Source organism: Malania oleifera, chromosome 1 (assembly GCF_029873635.1).
Source record: "Malania oleifera isolate guangnan ecotype guangnan chromosome 1, ASM2987363v1, whole genome shotgun sequence".
Taxonomy (NCBI): Eukaryota; Viridiplantae; Streptophyta; class Magnoliopsida; order Santalales; family Ximeniaceae; genus Malania; species Malania oleifera.
Genome location: NC_080417.1, coordinates 86,885,150 through 86,904,262, shown reverse-complemented (window position 1 = coordinate 86,904,262; position 19,113 = coordinate 86,885,150). Strand labels below are relative to the sequence as shown.

At 35.7% G+C, this 19,113-nt stretch overlaps 1 long non-coding RNA gene and 1 pseudogene across 1 annotated transcript; one reads left to right on the top strand and one right to left on the bottom strand.

Annotated features, from left to right (window-relative positions):
* The first annotated feature begins 5,226 nt into the window (after positions 1-5,226).
* Positions 5,227-9,580, top strand: LOC131144406 (6-phosphogluconate dehydrogenase, decarboxylating 1-like; annotated as a pseudogene).
* Positions 7,590-18,844, bottom strand: LOC131144414 (uncharacterized). The gene is made up of 2 exons (XR_009133816.1): positions 18,475-18,844; positions 7,590-9,710 (listed from the first exon to the last, which is right to left on the bottom strand). It is a non-coding gene; the product is annotated as an uncharacterized LOC131144414 (long non-coding RNA).
* Positions 18,845-19,113: the final 269 nt, after the last annotated feature.

Here is a 19,113-nt window from a genome sequence, read left to right as displayed (position 1 = left end):
AAACATTCAATGCAACAATGGATTACTTGGGGGTTCATGTCAATCATTTGAAGGTAAACTTTCTGAGGCTTCCACAACACTAGAGTTCTCCTTGCCTTATGGAGATCGAAGTTGTTGATTTGCTTCCAGCTCCTGAATCTTTTTCTCATCATATCTTTTAAGTTTTATGTAGACATCTTTGTTTCTAGAATGCCTATGACATCCAGTTTATTCCTTCTTATGAGGCTTGAAACCCCATTTTGCTTCAGGGGTTTGTTTAGACCCCTGATATTCCAGTTTGCAATATTCATTGGGCTTTAGAAGGGGCTCTCAACCCCTTAGCAAATGCAAGTGGATTAAAGCGCGGACCTTTCCCTTTCTTCTTTCTTTTGACAAGTTGGAAATCATCAACCTTTCCTTTTCCTTTCCCATTGGCATTTTGGTTTTGTTGTTGTACGGGGGGATTTAAATCATTCTCATTATCATTCTTCCCTCCTATTCTAACCCCCACTATGGATTTGCCTTTGTTAGGAACTAGAGGAACGGGGCAGATATCATTATTCTCCTCAGCTGCATCTTCAGTGGCAAACTTTGAGGAAGCCTTACTATCATTTTCTAACTCTTTTGAGGGGTCTTCAGGGACCAAAATCGTCTTGCCATCATCTGCATTAGATTGGTCAACCCCTGGATTTTTACCTTCTTCCACCACCCTCGTAGGGCTGGATGTAGCCACCTTTTCATTTTCTGACCCTACAATTCCAGAGGCATCAGCGACTTCCTCAGTGTTTGGTAGCTTGGCATTCATCTTGGGTCTGTACTGAGCAACATGAGGTTTTTTGACCCTGTCTCTAGGACCGAAAAAAGCCTTAGAGTGGCCAATGGGCTTGCATTTATGACAGAACCTCGGAAGTCCTTCATACACTATTTCTTGGGAGATCTCAACTTCATCTGGAAATAGAATCTTAACTATGTGCTTAACTTATTTTGCTATGTCTATCTCTACCATGGCTTGAGCATAGGATATTCTACCCTTGGTAGTGGTTAATTTATCCATACATAGAGGTCTGCCTATTGCTGAACAGATCCTTCCAATAGCTTTAGGAGACCACAATTCAAAAGGGAGATCCTTTAGTTGAACCCATATAGGAACAACCGTTCAATGTTCCAAGCCAAATTGAAAGAATTTGGGCATTTTCTTGAGGATTAGAGTTCTTCCATATATAAAGTAAGGACCTTTCTGTATGACCTCATTATGATCTTCCTCCCTTTGGAATTTAAGAACAATCCAACCCTCATCATGTCGAGTAAATACTACATTGACCTTCCAGGACCTTAATAGGGCGTTAAAAGTCGTCTTACCAGGGAATTTCCTAGTAAAATACCCCACTATATGCTTGTTTGTTATCCCCTCTGAGTTATACATCACAGTAGGAGGGATATGAACACAATCACCAATATACTCAAAAGCTGGGAGGGGTCCACAGTTTGAGGAATTACGATTATTGGCAAAAAGCTCTGCCTAGGCAACCTTCTTATTATGTCTCAGGATTGTTCTCTCACCGTCAGGACCCTTCTAATCTTGTATCTTCTCTGAGAGGCCATCCACTTTAGCTTCTAGATCATTGCCTTTCTTACTACTTGGAGCCTCACTATTTTCTATTTCTTTCGAGTCTTGCTTTTTAGAGGCTAAGGGGACTTCATTAGACCTCAAACCACTAGTTTCATGGGGAGGGACAATGTTATCCTCTACTATGCATGGCAGGCTAGGAGCCCAAATCCCCTCCAGATTGCTACAAGGGACCTCTTCACTGGAACATCTGTTGGAGCCCTTCTTAAGAATCAGACCTTTCTCCTTCTCAAGGGATGAAGGAGCTTTAATAAAGGCCTCCTGAGAATTCGAGATCCCAAAGTGATACTTAATAGCTACCTCCTTCAGACATCCTTTACTCGCATTACTCGAAGAGGAACACAAGTCCTCTCTTGGTATCTGTATCGGCTGGAGAGGGTCAGACGTTTCCTGAGTCCTTTCCTCTTATACCTGGACTTTCTTCAGTTGCTCCCTAGTGAGCCGAGAGAACTCAGCCATTATCTCATGTTTTTTCTTTTTCATCCATAGATCTTTATTTTCACCTTTTATTACAATGAATTTCAAGGCCTCCTCAACTTCCTTCTTGGATTCTTCTTCATTACTCTCTCTTCATTGTGCCCTCAGGGCTTCCTTTCGACCCATCTAGTTCGTACAAACAGGAAAGAAATTCAAACTTAACTTAGGCAGGAAAACCACAGTCTTCTTCTAGCATTTGATTTCCTTCACAGATCTTCCAAATGGCAACCTTACTTGTTAATAACCCAGCAGGAAATCAACCACAAAGTTCAGTACCAGCAAGAATTCAGCAAGGATATTGCAGATTCGCCCCAAAGCCATGCGCCTCTCAAAAGAGAGGAGAGAGCTTCTCTCTCTAACATGGTTAAATTTGTTCTAATCTTCCCAATTATATAGATTGTTCCTTAGTTCCTACTTTTTGATTAAATCTGTGTGGTCAATGCTTGAGCATATTTGCTCTTGTTTTATTTATGTTTCTATTCTTTTTAGAACTTTGTTTGGAAAGGTTCAAATTTTAAGGGTTGGTTATATTTTGCAATGCTATTTTTGGTTGGTTAAAATTAATTTTCTCTTGAAATTGTGGGTTGGGAATTAAAAAAAGTATAGTGCTGCACTTACCTATCAAACATTACACTCTTTCTTACCAATTGCTTTAAATAATTATAGCATATACATAGTCTAATACCCACAATGCAGTTGGTAAATAAAAAAGTGATATCTAGAAGGTAAGTGTAATATTTCTGATTGAAAAAAGAAAAAAGAAAAAAGAGAATTCCATGATCTAAATGGAGTAAAATAATCAAAATTTAGAAACAACTGTAGAAGATCAAACATTATCCTTCCACTTTTACTATACTTACAGCAGTAGGATTACATATATTACGCACAATTGACATTTAATTTGAATGTTTAAGTGCAAATGATGGTACTTCCGGTCGGATTAGATAATAAACAAAATTGTAACGTAAATCAATTGGGCAAAAGACACTAATTTGTTAGGTTTTCTAATGTTGGATTCAAATTTAGAATAAAGTCACGTAATGATATTTTTGCTCTGCATATGGTTGGCCAAGTTCAAAATAAAATTTAATTTGAATGTTAGCTAATGATTAACTGCGTGAATACTTGAAATTTTTGTAATCATATTAATAACCAATTATTATTTTGGTGTTTTAGTAAATTTTAGTGTTTTATACACTGTTTTATGTCTCTTCTCTTTATGGATTACCATATATCTTCTTGGAGCTTTATCTATCAATTAATATATATTTTTTTTTGAAAATTTTATTTTAGCAATATAAAAGTATATTGTATTGTACAACATTGGAAATATATGCTTGTAAGGAATTTCCTTTCGAATAATCTTATTTGTCATTGATCAACTTACACAATATAAGTCTACATCACAAACAATCTAGTAAGAGTCTATTATCAATGTATAGGACCAAAAAAAACACAATAGAAGAGTTTAAAACTTCTCTTCCCACAATTGTAAAAATATACAAATATTTTCTAATCCAAGAAAAGAAATGTGAAAAAAAAGAATGTCAAACTTAACTCACCCTATCAAACTTACTCTTTTTTACCTTGAATTTACTCGTTTAATGTCAAAGATTTATGCCTTATGAAAAATAATTCTAGCGAATGCCCTCTTTCATTATAGCACATGGGCTGATATCAAATGCCTAGATAGGCTAGTTAGTTACATTTATTTTTTATTTTGTTTGTGCTATAACTGCACAACATGCCTAACTTTATATATATATATATTTGAATGAGGCCCATAAGGCATTAACACTATAATGGGAAATAATGTATTTTTATGTCATAACCTTTTTTCATCTTCTAAAAAAGTTTGAAGACTTTTAATTATTTAATATATAAGTTTTTTGACAAGGAAAAGGAATAAAAGACAGTGCCTTTTTTTTAAAAAAAAAAAAATTTGATAAAAAGATATGAATGTTTGAAGTTTCAAAAATATCAAAGATTTCCCTTAATATTTTAGAATTTTTACAAATATTGCACAAGATTTATTAAGAAAAAAAAAAAGACTTCTCTTCATATTTGGCAAAAAGATGAAAGGCATAAGTTTTTTATTCTTTAAAAAATGATAAAATGTGAAGAGAGGTTTGTGAAAATTTTAAAACTTAAGTGAAAGTCTGTGATTTTTCAAAGTGAGATTTGTTAAATTTAATTATATAGTAATCAATAATCTACTATGCATTTTGTCTCTACTCATTTTGTATCTAAATTATCACTCAAATTTAATCCAAACTCATTTAAAAATAGTTGATAATTTCTTATCTCCATATGAATTTGTTGTAACATTATTGCTACAAGTAATTAGTTTTTAAGGCCATTTTCAATATGTTCTTAAAATTTAAAAATGAAGTAATATGTATCCCAATTCAAAATTTATGTGTAATAAAATAAATTTTTATTCTAAAAGTGGGTTTGAATTTTGGATTTATCCAAATTCCGATAAAATGAATTTTTTTTTTTTAAATTCAAACAAATTCAAATTAAATCCTTGAAATCCATGATCCCAAATAGTACCTTAAAAATTTTGAACCTACAGTATTTTCAGAGATTAAATTTGAATTGGTGTGAATTTTTAGAAAATCTAACATAAAATTATATTGAATTTCTTCCAAATTTACACAAATTCAAATCTTAACTCTGAACTACATGCACCCAAATGCATGCTAATAGAATTTCATACAATATTTGGTCATAGTTTCCACAATTCAAATAAAAAATATGAATTTCATGCTCGCAAATATAGAGTAAGAAATAAAAAATTTTAAAAATAATATATATTTTAAATTTTTTATACAAATTCAGAAAATAAGATAAGATGCAATTTTTTAATTGTTTTAAAAATTAGAATTGGAGGAACGCCTACTTTTGCAAGGAAATAATGGTGTAAAAAGTTTCATTGCTTTCCAATTTTTTTTTTGCATACAAGTGTGGTAAAAATGAAAAATAAAATAAAAGAAATTACTTACTTTTTTTTTTTGGTAATTTTTGGAAAATAAAAATAAAAAATAGAAACTGTCTTTCATAACTAAATAACCCTAAAAGATGTGGTGAAGAAAAAGCCTCGCACGTTTAAAAAGAAACAGAAATGACAAATTTGCGGCAAATGGGCACAGTGACATTTCCATTCTAAAATAAATATGACAATAGAAACTTGACAACAATGAAGGAGGGGAGAGTGTAGAAGGCCATGCACGTCTATAAAAGAAAAAGAAAATAACAAGCTTGCGATTCTCAGCAAGCAAACAGTACTCAGTATATGAGCCCTCCCGCACTCGTAAAACTCAGATAATTGTTTTCTGGGCTCGTATAATTAATTTCTCAGGAAAATCTTCCAGGTACGTATACCCAATATAGTTTTCTCAGCTCTTCAAGATGACTCGTTAATTTTTTACTTGGTTTACGTGCGATGATCTGCGTTTGCGCGGTTCTTTGCTGTTGATCCGTTCGATTTAATTCCTTGTGAATTTTGGCTTTCTTTTCTGACCTTGTTTGGTTAATGGAACAGTGGTTGCTTGAGGAAATAAAAGAGAAGCAAATGGAATATTTGAATTTATGTTTGCGCATGAAGTAAACTTAAGTTGGGAGACTGCATAAACTTGTTTTTCTTTTGAAAGAAGCGTTTATGGGGAGGGGAGTCTTCTTTGGATCCGATCTGAAGCAGAGTTACAGATGTTGTTGGGTTCATATTTTGGATTTTCTCCATTCCCAAGTTTTTCTCGTTAGTTATTTCCATAAGTTGCTCTTTTGTTTTTCTTCTTCTTGTCTGTTTTCTGTTTTTATTTTTGCTTAAGTCTCAGCCAACCAATGCTTATCTTTGACATCTTCTCTCTCTCTCTCTCTCTGAAAAAAAAAAAAAAACTGACACAAATGGACAAAAAATAAAGTATGAAAATTATGAAGTGTTGAGAATTTTATTTGTTGTCTTTATTTTTTATTTTTAGATATGAGGAGCCATCTGATAATTTATCCAATGTTTGATACGTCAAAATCAAGTGTATTGAATGGAATAAAATATAAATTATTAGGGGTGAACAAAAATAATCAAAAAACTAGAAATTGGATCAAAATCACAAGCGATTCGATTTTTCAAAATTCGGTTTCAGTGTTAAAAAATATAAATTTTTTATTTTGGTTTTCAAAATATAACCAAATGGAAAAACCAAAAAACTCAATTTAAATTTAAATTATATATACAAATTAAAGTAATTAATTAATTAGTATGTTAATACATGATTGATACATTTAATATTTAGAAATCAAAAAGTCCAATAGATTCTCAACAATCCTTGTGAAAACCAATTGTTGATATTTAGAAAATTGGTTAAAAACCATAATCAAAGTGCCGAATGTTTAGTTCTCCAGGGGATAATAAATTCGATTCGATTTCGATTTGAGAATAGTAAAAATTGCAAGGTTCGATTCAATTTTTGGTTTGACCCATAACCGAACCGTACTAAACCGATTACACCCCTAAAAATCATATGAGAGATGTGAAATTGTAAAGATGAAAATCATTTCAATCTATTTCATTCTTGCATACCTAACATATGCTATTGGGGTTGGATCGATTTATAAATCACATCATTTATAATTTTTATTTTTGATTAAATTAAGCCTTGGGTGATGTAAATAAGAAAAATAAGAAAACATATTTTTTTTATTTACAACACCAAAAAATATTCAATAAAATTCACTTAATTAGTATTTGAGAATATAAAAATCAATTCAAATTTGTGAAGGTTTGAAAGAAAAGACAATATAAAATTTTATTAAAATTTGTCTCAATATTATTCCTTGCATGCATAATTATGATAAGCTTACTTCTTCAAGAAAATAACATTTTCTTTGGAATCATCCTTAGATATAATTCAGATGATGGATTTCAAGGTTTGAACTTGAATTTGAATAAAATATATACATTAAATTGTATTAAATTTCTTTCAAATTCACATAAATTTAAATTTAAGTCCCAAAATTCATACTCTAAATACAAGATCAATTCATTAAAGAAAGGCAATAATACTATTTTGAGTGGAGTGGATAGAATTATATGACTGTTTGAATCAAGGATTTGTTCGAGGAAGGGAAAGAAAAGGAAAATAACAAAAATAATTCATTTCCAAACATATTTTCTTATATCAAATACTATTAAAAACAAATTCTTATTCTAATACGATTATAAGTTAAGAAAAGAAAAAGTCAATAATATGTGAAGTAGTGTTTGATTATTAATTTGTTATAAACATTTTATCTTCCTTTGGCTACTGCTCTCCAAGTTCCAATCGAACCAAAGTTTTTTTTTGAGTTCTTTTTGCTTGACATATGTTGCAAATGGTATTGATTTCCTAATCAATCCTCTATTTGAAAGAACATTTAAAGGAGAATTTATAAATCGAGGCCTATAATGGCATTTCACTTCCAAATGCCACTGATTCTCACCAAATCTGTCAATTTCAGATTTCTATAACAAAATGCACCTTTCTTTTAGAATTGTGATATTTGTTTAAGAACAAGAACCACAGATGATGTGATTTACGTATCTTTCCATTTCAAGCAATGCCTAAAGATGCACTTGAGAGCATGGCATGAAGTATTTTGTGAAACTCAATGAAATTTAACACATGTTTGAATTCACCCAATTCTAAATCTATTGCTCGAAATCTATGCCTCCACATAAAATTTTCGAACTAAAATTCATTTTTATGAAGAGTTTGTCTTACCTCACTTGTAAATTTAAACTCTGGACAGGGCATAAAATGGCACCTCCATCCTCAAACCTTACCAGGATTGGCATGGCAGGTCTTGGTGTCATGGGCCAAAACTTGGCACTTAACATTGCAGAGAAAGGTTATCCCATTTCTGTTCACAGTCGACTTAATTCCGAAGTCAATTCGACGGTTGAACGAGCTAAGAAGGAAGGAGATCTTCCATTGTTTGGCTTCCATGCTCCCAAATCCTTTGTTCTTTCAATCCAAAAACCTCGGATTATAATCATGCTGATTAAGGCTGGGGATCCGGTCGACCAAACCATCAAGACCCTCTCCGTTTACATGGAGAAAGGTGATTGTATAATCGATGGCGGTAACGAGTGGTATGAGAACACTGAGAGGAGAGAGCAGGCAATGGCGGAATTGGGTCTGCTTTACCTTGGAATGGGGGTTTCAGGTGGGGAGGAAGGTGCATGACTGGGACCCTCTTTGATGCCAGGAGGGTCCTTTGAGGCTTACAAATATGTCGAAGACATTCTTCTCAAGATAGCAGCTCAAGTTGATCCAGACAGTGGCCCCTGTGTTACTTACATTGGGAAAGGAGGGTCTGGCAATTTTGTTAAAACGGTTCATAATGGAATCGAATATGGTGATATGCAGCTGATTTCAGAGGCTTATGATGTGCTGAAATCGGTTGGAAAGTTGTCGAACCAAGAACTAAAGCATGTTTTCTCAGAATGGAACAAGGGGGAGCTTTTGAGCTTCTTAATTGAAATCACTGCAGATATATTTGGTGTCAAAGATGACAAGGGAGACGAGGGGTATTTGGTTGACAAAGTTTTGGACATAACTGGCATGAAGGGTACTGGTAAATGGACTGTACAGCAAGCAGCTGACCTATCTGTTGCAGCTCCCACAATTGCATCTTCCTTGGATTCAAGATTCCTCAGTGGTTTGAAGGAGGAAAGGGTAAAAGCTTCCAAAGTCTTTCCATCGAGCAGCTTCGGTGATATCACGACTGATCAAGTGGTGGACAAAGCGAAGCTGATTGATGATGTGAGGCAAGCTCTTTATGCATCCAAAATATGTAGTTATGCACAGGGAATGAATGTTATCCGCGCAAAGAGCATCGAGAAGGGTTGGGACCTGAAGTTGGGCGAACTGGCGAGGATTTGGAAAGGTGGTTGCATAATCCGGGCTGTGTTTCTAGACCAAATCAAGAAGGCCTATGATAGAAACAATGATCTTGCAAACCTTCTTGTCGACCCGGAGTTTGCAAAGGAAGTTATTGAGAGGCTGCCTGCGTGGCGAAGAGTTGTCTGCCTCGCCATCAGCTCGGGAATTACCATCCCCAGTATGGCTTCAAGTCTTGCTTATTTTGACACCTACAGAAGGGCTAGGTTGCCTGCTAATTTGATCCAAGCTCAACGAGATTATTTTGGAGCCCATACGTATGAAAGAATCGACATGGAAGGATCCATCCATACTGAGTGGTTTAAGATTGCCAAGCAGTAAAAAACGAATTCTTCTATTCGCAGCTGGCTGTTGTCTACTGAAAATCAAACAGACAAACATATATACTTGATAATTTATGCTGGGTCGAACTTCACCATGAACAGTTGATGACGACATATCCCTAATAGGTGTGTCACATTTTGGTATTCACTTTGATCTGTTTGTAGCAGTTGTCCCTTGGAAAATTCTGCTAATTAGTCCAGTTCTGTAGCGCTCTCCTTTGTTGTCCTTTGATCTTCTGCTGCTTTTCATCTCTACTTGCCTCCTTTCTCTACAGTTGGCTCATTGTTCCTGAGGTAGGTTGACCCACTTTTCACTTCCACTGTGTTTATGTTCATCACATCTTCATGCATTCAGTTGTTCTATGTCCAAGTAGATAATACTCAGAATGAACAAAATGTCTTTTTCTACTTGCACATTCAAAAAGGTAAATCAGAATGATGAATTGATTATCCCTAAAGGATACGATAAATTTTGGGGGATTTCAAACTTGGAGGTCTTAAGTAGACTTCCGAGAGGGGTGGGAAGGGCAAAGGGATGAAAGATCAACTACCTCCTTTTGTGTACTTTAGAACTAGCGTCAGCTTTCAATCAAAGCACATAATAATGTGAATTGAGTAAAATTAATTGACACCCCCCTATTTTATGAAAGTTGTTTACTTTTGATAATTACTACAGAACACCCTTTCTTCCATTATAATTTTATTGAAAAAAACACACTTTATTAGTCAACAATTACACTACTAATATAACCTTTTTGTTGTAATAAATGTGCATATTTATTACCATAACGCATAATCCATTACCACAATAAATTAATGCATAAATATAATGATACATACTCCCTACAATATTATTAAAAATATAGTATGCTCTTAATAGCCTACATATTTCAATTAGAATAAAAATATCTTTTTGCTTGGGACTTAATTGTCTATCATTGAGATAAAATTGTCCACATATGTTTGATTTAATGTCATGAATCATGAATTATGATGATAGTGTCATTTTCAGAATTTTGAAATATATAAATCAATAAAAATTAAAAGTTAACACTTAAAATATTATAAATTTTTTATTTTCTAGATTATTTTACATCCTCGGTCTGATAGTTAGATTGGTGACCTAGTCCACCAATATTCTTAGGCCAAATAATGTTTGAACCAATTTTGACATTACTTACAATTGCATTCATGTTTTAATTTGTTGTGCTAATGGAATATATATATAAATACAACAAGAAACCAAACCTTAAGTCTCACTAGGTAGGTGTTGGGGGTAGATCTATGAGCAACAATCACACACGAGCAAAATCGACAACCCAAAAATGGAACACCAGATTTTACGTGGTTCGGTCCACTGTGACCTACGTCCACGGAGTACACACCAATTCACTATAACCAAGAGAATTACAAGGAGGAGGCTACTGCCCTCAACTCTAACTCTCTCTCTCTCTCTCTCTCTCTCTCTCTCTCTCACAACACATACTCTGCCTCACACACTACGCACGCAGCTTCTATACACCTCACAAGTCTGCACTTCTCTTTGTTCTGCACAGACCACACCACACATCACACAAATTACACACACATACATCACATATATATATACATGAAGGGGGGGTGAAAGTCAAGTAGAGGTGGCTGCAATTTCAGCATGGTCGGCATGGTTGGTAGCCACCGTTCTCCAATATCAATGAATGCGGCCAGGTTGGTGCGGCTGCCGACCCCATTACAAGCCATACCCTAACAATATCCACTTTGGCGAGTATTAACTCCCAAGTTCACAGCTCCACCTTGATACAAACTCGATCAAGGCAAATCTTCATAGCTTAGTTCAAATGTCTGAACCATGTAAAGAGCACCACCTTCTCGGCAAACCGAACTCGTCTATCTGTTCCTAACGACGTGCAACTATCATCATTCGAGGTCAAACCACCAACTACTGTGGTTCCCATCAACTGATACAGCCCACGAGACTCCTTCCTAATAAATACCATTGAGTCACGTCGAGTCACTTCCATAGCTCCACCTGCAACAGAGATTTGGCAACCCTTAGAATCCAACCGACTAAAGGAGATCAAATTTCTTCGCATCTTTGGAATGAAGTTTACGTCATCCAAAACACAAACCGCTCCAACAGGCCTCTTCAGCTTCACAGATCCAATCCCTCTAACATCGCATGGAGACTCATCACCTAGTGATACCGTACTGCGAACTTCTTTGAAAGAGTGGAAAAATTCTTTCTTAAAACAAACATGAACTGAACTCTCAGAGTCCAAAACCCATCTATCATCGTTTGGACCGCTAGAAGCATTAATGTTCTTTCTCATCAATTCCCGACACTCCCTCTTCATATGGCCGTACTTCTTGCAGTATCGACACTGTACATAATTTCGATTGATTTGTCGATGTAAGCTGCTTCTTGTTACAAGGACCTCATCATTTTCATGCCATGTGGCATGCTCCAATACATTGACACCATACTGTGTCTTCTATTCTTCTTCATACCATTTTCGATCTTCACAGTCCCTTTTAAAGTGACCCTTTTTATCACACCAATAGCATACAACCTCGCTCGTATCTCGTCTTTTTGATTTTGAATACCATTGTTTACCTCCAAGCTTTTGATCTTTGCTTCTTCCTTGTCTCTCACTATTAGCCACCAAAGCCTGCTCATGAGAAGTCACAACCGGCCTTTTTAGCGTCTTAGAATCATGAAGTGATGTCATCACATCATCCAATTTCAAGGTATCCTTCACCATAATCAATGCAGTTACCAGACCATCAAATGAAGCTGGTAGAGATGACAAAAGTAGAAGCGTCTTATCTTCTTCATCAATTCTCACGCCAAGGCTTAATAACTGGGTCAAAATCTTGTTGTAATCATTTGTGTGATCAAAAAGACTACTTCCCTCGTTCATTCGGAGTTGATAAAGTTTCTTCTTCAAAAAAAACTTATTAGTAAGGGACTTCGACATATGCCTCTGCTCCAATTTCTTCTAGAGTCCATCGGTGAAGTTTTGTCTAACACAGAATATTTGACTTCATTTGTCAGACACAATCGGATTGTGCTGACCATCTTCATCTCCAATTCGGTCCAATCATCATCTTTGATATCATCGGGCTTCTTCCCGATTAGCGGCTTGATCAAGCCTTGCTGAACCAAAATATCCTTCACTGTGCTCTACCACAAGCTGAAGTTGTTCCGCCCATCAAACTTCTCCACCTCAAATTTTGAAGTACCAACGCTTGCCATTATGCTCCGAATCTCACAAAACGGACACCACCAATGGCTCTGAAACGGCGAAAACACTAGAAATGGTTCAATTCGTTTGAAAAATTGACCCAAAATGGCTCTGAAAATCCCGATCAAACTTCTAGTCAAAACGGTCTAACTCCAGTCAACTCTCCGTTAACTTAACAGAATATTCCCTCTGTTAACGGAATATACCTGACGCCGTTACTTGACACCATCTGCTGACGTGGCCCTGTGGGGCCCACATGCTGTCGTGGCGCCTGAAGTGGCATTGGATCGAGGGCTACTAACATGTCGCGGATCCCGATTGACGTGGCTTGCTGATGTCAGCCGTCTCCTTCCTTCATCCTTGTCGTTCACTCGCTGGCGCATGGGCGCACGTAATGACACTTGCTGATCACCGGTGGGCGCGTGAAGGCGCGTCACAACACGTGGCAGCATCGTCTTTTTGTTGGTGGCACGTATGGGTACGTATGACATCCTTTGAGCTCTTTTCGAGCTCCGATTACCACCGTTGGCTTAGTCTCAACGAGGGGAATACGATGGTGGTCTCAAAACTGAGTTTTGAGCTACTCAGCAGACTTTGAACTGGCGATTTTGCTCCAACCTCGCTCTAATACCAATTGTTAGGGGTGGATCTATGAGCAACAATCACACACGAGCAAAATAGACAACCCAAAAAGGGAACATCGGATTTTACGTGGTTCGGTCCACTGTGACCTACGTCCACGGAGCACACACCAATTCACTATAACCGGGAGAATTACAAGGAGGAGGAGGAGGAGGCTACTGCCCTCAACTCTAACTCTCTCTCTCTTTCTCTCTTTCTCACAACACTCTCTACCTCATACACTACGCAGGCAGCTTCTACACACCTCACAACTCTGCACTTCCCTCTATTATGCACACACCACACCACACAACGCATAGATTACACACACATACATCACACACACACACACACACACACACACACACATATATATATATATATATATATACACATGGATGGGGGGTGAAAGTCAAGCAGAGGTGGCTGCAATTTTAGCATGGTAGGCATGGTTGGTGGCCGCCGTTCTCTAACATCAACGAATGCGGCTGGGTTGGTGCGGCTGCTAACTCCATTACGAGCCATACCCTAATAGTAGGGTCGGCTACATGAACCCTTTTCTGCCAATTTATGCAATCATAGACACTTTCTTTCGACAAATTAAGGGTCATTAAATCCTTACTATCTCATACCAAGTTATTTTAAGTCTATCTCTACCCTTTCTATTGCCCTTCACAATAACTAACTCACTCTTCCTCAGTAGTGTACTATGTGACCTACGTTGCAAGTACCCAAACCATCTGAATTGTCCCTCCCTTATCTTATCTTTTTTAGAAGCTACCCCTAAATTACCATGAATATGTTCATTTTTTAATCATCCATCTAAGCATTCTCATCTTGATAACTTTTACTTTTTAGATATACTGTTTCTTAGTCGCTCAACATTCTAATCCATATAGTATATGTGTGTGTGTGTATTGGTACTAGAATGAAAGAGTAAAAATGTCATTTTTATTAATAATATAGGCCTTTCTAATGTGAAAGTAATGGAAAAGTGTTTCTATGAATAAAATTATAAAATATAGGATGTTCTATGACAGTTGCTAGAAATGAGGGAGTGTGACTACTACAATTGTTGCATCTTTATATCACTCAATGAATGCTATAAAAATGGTTTTACAATTTTAATAAATGCTCTATCATGCAATGTTATAAAAAGTTATCGTCCTTTTACAGCATACAATGGGTAAGGGCAATTGTAAATTCAACTTTTACAGTGTTACATTAATTGCAATTTAAAAAAAAAAAAATGCAGTGTGGATATTTAATATTGTATGAAACCCTACAAAATTACCTTCAAAGCATGGATAAAACGTTATGAAAACATTTTTAAAATATAATGTGAACACTATAAAATTTCTTATTTATAGCATTTTTAGACTTTAGCATGGGGCCAAAAGCATATCAATAATGCTATGAGATGATTTTCTTGCTATTCAACAAGATTATATGTATGTACACCAACATCACAATCGATATATAACATTCTAAACTAGCAGTCAACTGTTCAACTTTAAACATATGAAAATCTTCAGCCATATCTCCAATAAGATAATAAACCAAATATCATTCAAGAGTAGAATGAAGTACAATTACAAATGATGCAAAAGCAAAGTAAAAAACATATATTATCATCCAAGTAAATTTTAAAAAAAAAAAAAAAAACAAACTTAAATCAACTTCAACATATTTGCCAAGCTCCTAAGCCCACAACTGCATCACCGATAATATGAGTTTCATATGTAGGATGATACAAGGTCATATGTTCCACTATTACAAGCCATAACTAAACCTCCCAACAATCTGGACTAAAAGGAATGCAATGGACTCTTAAAATAGGATCAGTTGATGCAAATTTTCCTTTTGTTACAACATCTCCTATTCCCATCCAATCTAACAACTTACAAAATATTCTCCTCAATTTGTTACAATATTGTGCACTGATGTACTAGTACATTGCAACTTTAACATAAGCTAGTCTTGCATTCTTGATAACAATAACACAACACAAGGTCATATGCATTATTAATTAGTATTGGAAAAATTTTTTCGCCAGTGGTGGAGCAGTTGAGAGCATTATATTTTAAACTGAATAACTGTTTACTCAACCAATATCTAAACTAAATCATTTCCAGGAGTTAAACCATTAGCAGCCCAACTTCCTAGACTATCCAGCAGTCATGCATCCAAAAAAATATTCTAAGTAAATTTCACTAGCAAATGCACTCACCAGCATTTCCTCAGCAGCCAAAGGCATCATAAACTTGATAGTTGCTACACAAAAACCATAAGCAGCATTGTCCATTCATGGTATGTAAGCTTGTCAAATTGGTATTGGACTCAATTATCATCAAACATTGCATTTGAATTTTTGGGTAACCATTAGAACCTTTTTAACTGATAATCGCATTATATAAAATACTATACCAATGCCAATTATAAGCTATAATTGGTATATAAGATCATCTAGGAAAGATGTGTGGGCTCCTTAGCATGTCAATTCGTAGGATGTGTAGGTGTCTTAAGCTTTTTAGGGAAGGATAGAGAATAAGATCCCCCTTGCAGAGTTACAGGCAACCATTCAGACACGACACTGGTTTTCCATGAAGATATCCAAAATATGGAAGATATATTCGAAAATCAAGCAAGGACTAAATCTTAAATTCTAATTTCTTTTCATTCCATGAAGTGAATTTCAACTAATTGCTGTAGAAGTCTGTAAATTTTAATTCCAAATGAAGGATTCCAAATAAAGTTTCGGATGGAACAAAAAGAAAAAGGTTAAAGATGGAAGAGAGTAGGATTTTGGAGAAGGTGAGTTGCATGAAAGCTGGACCATAGACGGAGAAAACACGATAATGTCCAAATATACTAGATGTCCCTCTGTATTTCAAGTAATTGGGTGTTTGGATATAAATTGAAAGAAACAATTTGAAATCTGAAAAAGGAGAAAATTTCAAAGTCAATGTCATTATATAAATTACTTAAAACTTTGGTAGCTTTGTTTTTTTCTTACAATTTTAACTCAAGCGGCAGTTCTTAACTGGAGAACTTTTCCCACTTTGTCGCAAAGTTATTGAAGAAAAAAACATTAACATGCAGATAAGCATGGAGATTTGCACTGAATCAAAGGAAAAACTTCAAAAATTTAATGTCCTGCAGAAAGAAGAATAAATGGGACACTTTAAGATCAAGCACCAAAGACAAGCTAGAAAGATTTGGCTGCTGCCAAATGGCTCTGCGTTCCTCACTAGATGCAGAAGCATACCCCTACCTTGTCCTTTCATGGTAAGCATGTACTCATGATTATGGGTGATGGAGGAATGCGAAAATCTATTACTGTAAGTTAAGACTTATTTGGGATATGCTTTTCTGAAATCAAAACAATTATAGCAGGTGATCCACATAACCCAAACCTGGTATATAATTAAATCAAGCTTTGACCTACCTGAAATCCTTCTTGAGTATTTACAATGAGAAAAATCTACTCTAAATCAATGCTAACACGTCTGCTTTTCTATTCTGAGAGCTGGGTCTGGGTGCATGGTTACTTGGAGTGTGGTGCATTTTGGGTTATGATATGATAGGTACAGGAACGGGGTACGCTACATAAGACAGTTCTTGGAGGGTAGGCTTAGTTGGTACGCCATTTCGGGTTGTGGTATGCATGAACCACTTATTTGGGTTGATTAGTTGATACAATGTGTCACATCCCAGTATGCTTTGTATTATTTACTTAGGATGGAATAATGGCCCGCTGTACTCAAATAAAACTCTCTCTCTCTCTCTCTTTCTCTCTCTCTCTAGCCAGTTTGAATCCATCCACCATTGCAGCAGCAAAAAGCCCTCTTTTCTCTCTCGATGTAGGCTTTGCAGCAGCAGGAAGCCCTCTTCTCTCACATCACAGGCTTTGCAGCACCAGGAAGTCCCTTTATCTCTCTCTTGTTACAGGTTTGGAAGTCACATAACACTCTCCTATCTCTCCCTGGCAGGCTTTGCAGTACCAGTGAATATTTTCGCATAATTTTTTTAATTTCTGAATATTTCATATGATATTTTTGTTTGAAAATGGTTTACAAATCCAGGCCACCACTTTTGGGAATTGGATCCCAACCCCCATTGATCTGGGATGCCATTGACCCATGAATCGGTATGTGCAATCCACTAGATCGCGGTTCCAGGGGGTGGGTAGCAACCTGGGCAACTAAGGTTGGATGCTTTTACTGGGGCTGGAGAAAGCAGTAGAGAATGACTCTGTAGTGGAGCTAGCTTCAAATGGTTTCAATTTTCAACTCTCCCCAGAATTCCTATAACCTCACAACCGAATCATCTTGAATCCTTTCACCTGCATCAAATGATTGAGCTTCCTAATCATTAAGCCTATGTAGTATTAAGGCTAATCCATCAACTTTCTTTGTGAGCAAATGCTAATACCAAGCATAAGATGGTGTACTTGAAGCCTTCTTATTCTTGTAAAAAATAGCATGGTATTTTTTTTAAGGTTTTCCAACCCTGTAGTTTGCAACTTTGTAATGTAAACGTGCAAATCTAACCACAATCTCCTCTACCAGAAATAAGATTCAGTAGTTTAGGAAATTTCTAATGTAGCTGTGCAAATGTTATATTAATAGAAAATTATTCTTCTTCTTGATTTTTTTTATTTTTTTATTTCTAATTACCCACGATGAAGAAGCTATGTCAACATCTTGCGCTTATAGGCAAGGAGCATTTGCTTGACTAAAGTGCTTGTGACTGAAGATAACAAGCATCTTGGTGTAATGAGAAGAACTGAATAGACATTCAGAATTAGTGCATGATTGCTAGTAATCAGTTGGTGGTGTGAAGAACTGAACAAAGACATTCAGGATCAGAACCAACAGTGCTAGCCATTCTATCAGTACGTAAGTAGTGCTCATTTATTGATTATCAATATAGTTAGAAGACTGAAAATAAAATTGTGCTGTATTCAAGAGAGAGAGAGAGAGAGAGAGAGCAATCTTTCTTGTATTAATGACTACTCATTGAAACCATGCAAATTTAGAGGTGGCGAGTTCGACAATTCCGGTTTTAGCAATGTTATTACTGGAAACAACACATTCAAGTGCTGATAAAATTCGAACACTAAGGCCATGCATTCTTAGGGCACAATGACTCTAGGACAAAGAGGAAGATTGAGCGACGGTTTCAATCAGTAATGAGATTCTAAGGCTCAGAATGATTAACAACAACATGAAGAAGAAGCATGAGAAGAAGATTACCTGCAGCGAGACTCATTGACGACTTCAATCAGACACCTTTCAAGGGCACGATAACGATCTGTTAGGGCAAAGAAGAAGATTGTTCAACTGGACGGCTAATTCGCAATGAAATTTCATAAATGGGGAGAACTGAAGAAGTTTCATGAATTGCTCTGCAATTTTCCCAACATTGCACTGCACAAGAGTCTTCACGCTCCAACATTTCATTTCCCTCATCCGTTGTGGAAACATTGTCCCTACTAAATAACACAAACATTGTGTCGCAAACAAAAGATTGTTCATTCCATGTTTTTAATGCCTATAAATTTATAGAAAATGATAATTTATAGTATTTTTCTTCACATAATGTAAATGTATTGTTATAAAATATAACATTTGTTGTTGTGAGCATCGCCTATATTTATATTTATTTATATTCATATTATTATAAAAATATAAAAAAAAGATATGTATTTGTCAATGCATATGCTACTTTGTCTATCCTTACATTTGTAGATGCATATGAGATTGCATATGTTCTTTCATTTGATAAGGTAAAAATTCATTCCTTTATCTTTAGGAAATTTATTTCTATTTTTTTTTTTTGTATTTCCTCTATAATCTTTGACATGAACTTTTAAAGCAGTATTCATAATAAAA